At 36.1% G+C, this 5,606-nt stretch overlaps 1 non-coding gene across 1 annotated transcript; it reads right to left on the reverse strand.

The window, feature by feature from the left end:
- Positions 1-259: 259 nt before the first annotated feature.
- On the reverse strand, positions 260-332 carry TRNAG-UCC (transfer RNA glycine (anticodon UCC)). Its single transcript has one exon. It is a non-coding gene; the product is annotated as a tRNA-Gly (tRNA).
- Positions 333-5,606: the final 5,274 nt, after the last annotated feature.

Genomic DNA, 5,606 nt, shown 5'->3' on the forward strand with positions numbered 1-5,606 from the left:
TGGTCAAGCTAACAATTACAGAATATATTTGGTATTTACATTTCAAATCAATTTATTAGTAAAACCTGGGAGGTCACAGTTACTTACAGTAAGGAATAATTGAACTAATAAATACTCCATTTTTTTTTAACTTTTTTCCATCCCAGCCAGTGCAATCTCATTTGTATACTGATTAGAGCCGGAGGGCCACCAAGGAGGACTAGTTTTTTTGTTTGTTTGTTTGTTTTTCGGCCACACCGTGGGGCATGCGGGATCTTAGTTCCCCGACCAGGGATCGAACCTGAGCCCCCTGCAGTGGAAGTGCAGAGTCTTAACCACTGGACCACCAGGGAAGTTCCAAGAAGGATTAGTTTTAATCTTTGTGGTAGACAGCAATGGTCAACAAATATCCCGCTTGTTATTCTAAAGGGTCCTACTTTCTATGCAACGAAGTGTGATTGAAATGACACTAATCACTTCTAGACTGAGGCAATAAAAAGCCCGTGAGCAACCTCCATTCTTTATCTTCTTTGGCCAAGCCATCCAAGGAGACCACATGTGCCAAATGATGCAGGTACAAGATGGTGAAGCCATCATCAGCCTAGGTCCGTGAGTAACTAAGTGAAGCAATACCCATATCAATCCTCACTGAAAATGCAGCATAAACAAGAAACAAATTTTTACTACTTGAGTATCTAAGATTTCAGAGTTAATTTGTCACAACAGCAAAACCTAGACTATACTAACAGATAGGTTAAATAAGTAGAAATGGATTAGGAAGGATCACTCATTTAGAGTTTTTTTTCTCTGCCCTCTGTGTATCTCTCTTCTCTTCTTTATCTAATGTGGATGGTTTAATAATATTAAGACCCATGGGATTTCCTGCTTGCCGGACTCCTTTCTCACTAGTAGGTACACCATATAAGAAGCTAAAGTTTGATCCTTCAGATTCATTCATCCTCCATTATAGCATGGTTGAAGCCATAACATACAAGAAAAGGTATCAGTTTGGCTATCACATTTCATGTGTCAAAACTAAGGGTAGGCAGCAGCAACTATATCAGCAACTGATGACTGGAAGAGATTAGAAGACTTAGGGATCTTGGCTATATTTCCTTTAGAACTGACAACCAGAAGCCATCCTTATCTTGCTCATGACTTTTAAAGGCAATTTTCTAAATGTTTCACCATTAAGCATAACATGAGCTGTTGGTCAAAGTAGATATTATGATTTTTAAGTAAGCATTTTTCTTTCTGAGTTTCCTTAGAAATATTCTCAGGAAATAACTCTTTTTGGACTCAATGGGAAGGATCATAAGACTGTTCTCCAGGGCTTCCCTGGTGGTGCAGTGGTTAGGAATCCCCCTGTCAATGCAGGGGACAGGAGTTCGAGCCCTGGTCCAAGAAGATCCCACATGCCGCAGAGCAACTAAGTCCGTGCACCACAACAACTGAGCCTGAACTCTAGAGCCCGCACTCTAGAGCCCACAAGCCACAACTACTGAGCCCGTGTGCCACAACTAGTGAAGCCCGCACGCCACAACTATTGAAGCCCACGCGCCTACAGCCTGTGCTCTGCAACAAGAGAAGCCACAGCAATGAGAAGCCCACACACCGCAAGGAAGAGTAGCCCCCGCTCACGGCAACTAGAGAAAGCCTGAGCACAGCAGCGAAGACCAAACACAGCCAAAAATAAATAAATAAATTAAATTAAATTTAAAAAAAAAGATGGTTCTCCCTTGACAGTTTGAAGTGATAAATTATATTAATAGATTTCCTAAGCTTGAATCATCTATATTTCCTGGAATAAACTCTACTTGGTCATGATAGATGATAATTTTTAATGCAGAGTTGAATTCAACATGCTAATATTTTGCTTATAATCTATACATATATATTTCTAAATGATACTGACCTAGAGTTTGTTTTGGTTTTTTTTTTGGTCAAGTTTTGGTATCAAGATTTTCCAGTTTCAAAAACTTTTCCAGTTTTAAATTTGGATAGTTTTCTCCTTTTTGCTACACCATGTAATATATTATGTAGTATAAGCATTATATGTCTTTTTAAGTTTTAAATAATTGGCCAACCAGCCATCTTACTCCAAATATATGCTAGAATAATTATTTTATTATATTATCAAGTTCCCTGTATTTTTCTAATTATATATATTTTTTAATTCCTGATTCAAATTTGGCAATTTATACTTTTCCAGAAAATTATCCTTTTTATTAAGGTTTTCCACTGTATTAAAACTTTTACTCTTTTTATTATCTTTCTTAATTTTAATTTTGGTGATTTTTTAAATGACAGTTGTTAAATAACTCACCTTAGTAGTTTCTAAATCTATCAAATCAGATTTAAAACATGTAAACTGTTGCATCTGTGGTAATACAGGAAATGCCTGTTAATGTTGCATGAACTCGATTTGCAACATTATCTATTCATAATATTTCTAATCCAAACTTTCTGCACAAGACTGCAGATAATAGCAAGGTGATACCTTAAACTATTAAATTATGTTTAGTGATAATAACTCATAATTTCACATAATGTAAAAAGGGAATTATCTCTGGGTTGCTTTGTAACACGTGGGACATCAAAAGTCATGCAAATTATAATCAAAATATGGGAGAGAGTTCAAGGAAAATATTCTGCTTATTGACAAAGGAATCCTATGAGAATGAAATGTAATAGATGTAAACAGAAACATGACTCTAGATCACAATGTTCATTTTATAACATTTTTTCTTTCAAAACACAGATCTAGAGCATAAAGCAAGATCAACATGCATCATATAGTTACAAAGCCAATCACTCTATAGTAATATAATGCAAAGAGTAAAATGAGAAATAAAGTCTTGCTAACCTGATTAAAGTTTAACATAAATGGATTGGCAACTCAAATGCAGGAAATAATTTATTTTTCCTAAGAGAGCTATTCATAAGAACACAGTCCTCTACAATGTCTGGCAGTATCATTTATGGAATATAATCTTCTCAATATATTAAGTTAATAACTTGTAATTTGATTAAAAATGAACTTCCTGACCCCATCCCATTCTTTATCAGAAAGAAAGAGACACAGTTCTGTGGGTATTCAGTTTGTTTTCATGGAACCAAAGGATTATGAAAGCTCATATAGGCTATGAAAGCTATTTTTTGATATTAGGTGAAACCTTCTTAAAATACATTGGACAAACTAAAAGATACAGAGATACCTCAGCAAAGTCCTGTATACTTTCAACAAGCTAAAAGATATTTAAGAGTTTCTGGAAGGTTGAAACAGTGAGCTAGAAATTGTGATATTTGATGTAGAGGGTCATATACATAAATACTGATGTACTCTCAGTGATGGAAAAATTTGAAATGGAAAAGAAAAATGAGTTTTCTGTATCTCTATCTTGGACAGATGTTTGGGAATAATCAGGAGTTTGGTAAATGATCACTGTGAGTCGGGATAGAGTGGCATATACTTCAGAGAAGTAAGAATTTGTATACCAAGACAGAGGAGGAGTAGTTTGTAAGTGACCGTGACATGCATGATGGATTAGGGAAATAACTGGGTACAGAGAGTTCAGATGGAAGTCTATTGTAATAGTTACTGCAAAACAAAAACAAAAACAAAAAACAAAGCAGATAAAAAACAAAAACAACAACAAAAAGAAAACAATGAGCCCTTGATTCAATCCAACTCAACAAATATTTATTGAACAATGACTATATACCAAGTACTCTTCTAGGTGGTTAGGTTAAAATTATGAACAAAACAGTCTAATATTCCTACCCTCTGGTGACTCACATTTTAGCAATTGAGGGCAAAAGCAATAGAAAAAAAGACTATGACAGCAAGAGATATTGGAAAGATTGAGTTGACAGGACCTTCTTGATATTGATGGTCAAGAAAAGGAAGAATTTGCAGAAAACTCTATGGCCTTAACCTAAGTGACAAGTAAAATAGAAAGACCATTGATAGAGAGGGAGCAACTTATTCAGCATATGTTGAATCCTTCCCAAGTACTAGGGACATAAAGATGAAGAGGAAGGAGCACCATTCTGGAAACGTGACTGCTGTGATGAGAGTGGCAGTTCTGGACAAGTTGAAATTCTGATTCAGGCAGGACATCCTTGTGAAATATTCAACAAAACAATTGAAAAGGTGATTTTGAAACTCAAGAGAGAGTTTAGGCTAAAAGAAATCTGATTAGGAAGTGATTTTTCTGGTTACCGTCATATATGACCATCACCAAGAGAAAGAGAATAGAATAAAAGGCAACAGCCAGAGACAAAAACTAGAACACTGATATTTATAGTTATACATTGTAAGAAGAAACAAAGAAGACTAAGTTAGAATAGTGATAGAGATGGATATAAAATAATAGAAAAAGAAAAATGCTGGAATATCATCCAAGTGATATTAATCTACATGAATGTTTCTAAAAGGATGGAGTCATCAATATCAAAATGAGCAGAGACTGAATAGAAAGAGAAAAGACCAGAAGATAAATGTTTCAGAAGGAAAGTGGGAGTTCATGAGAGGAAAAGCCAGACTGTAAGAGATTGTTGGTTAAAGATCAGAAATGGAGAGAGTTCATGTAGACTACCCTTTTAAGAAAACTTGGTGGTCTACAGAGGTAATCTTGGTTCTTTGTGGGAAAATTGATTAATAGAGATTTGAGTATGTTTACAAGCTGAGGGGTAGCAGAATGTGCCACTCCAAAATATGCTCCTTTGGCATAAGGATTATTTTGAGCTGACTATTTCGAAAAAGTGCAGACACAAAAGAAGCTCTGAAAACAGTAGAAGTTTCCCTTTTGTAAGGGAAATTTACATTAGAAAGGGGGCCGTACCAGGAGTTAAAATTGTTTGTTTTTTTTCTCCTGTTAATCTGTTTTTTATTACATGGGGGTCTCAGCCAAGAACCTAATAGGGTAGAGGGAAAATTATTTTCCCTCCCCTACACAACTAAAGAGAAAAAGTTAGTGGTCAAATTGAAGATCCAAAAGCAAGAGATTGAACAGTTCTCAGAAGAGACATGATCATTTGGAATCTGGACCATAGTCAAAGGGATTAGCATTAATATGACAAGTCATTTCCTCTGTCAAGCAAGCAGGACATGATATATGAATATAATTTGAGTTGCAAAGAAGAAGAAATCAGAGGGAGCCTATGTATGAGAGCTTAGGTTTTACTCAATAAAGGAGGAGGAAGTTCATATGCCTCGTCTTCAGGTAATAAGGGTGATGAGAAAGGTAAGGAAGATTATGGAAATTTTTTAAATTACCACCTTTACATTCCAGCAACTTAGTGAAAATTCAAGACCCTAGGAACTTAAACCAAGAAGAAAAAGAGGGAAGTGTATAGAAAAGAAAGGGACATGTGCCTAAGGGAGATTTTGAAGAAAGATCTGAACTCAAGGAAAAAAAATCTGCCTTTCAATTCATTGAGGATTGACTTGGGAAAATGTAAATTAAAAAAAGAAAGAGGGGGCTTCCCTGGTGGCGCGGTGGTTGAGAATCTGCCTGCCAATGCAGGGGACACGGGTTCGAGCCCTGGTCTGGGAAGATCCCTCATGCCACGGAGCAACTAGGCCCGTAAGCCACAATTACTGAGCCTGCGCGTCTGGAGCC

Source organism: Balaenoptera ricei, chromosome 4 (assembly GCF_028023285.1).
Source record: "Balaenoptera ricei isolate mBalRic1 chromosome 4, mBalRic1.hap2, whole genome shotgun sequence".
NCBI lineage: Eukaryota > Metazoa > Chordata > Mammalia > Artiodactyla > Balaenopteridae > Balaenoptera > Balaenoptera ricei.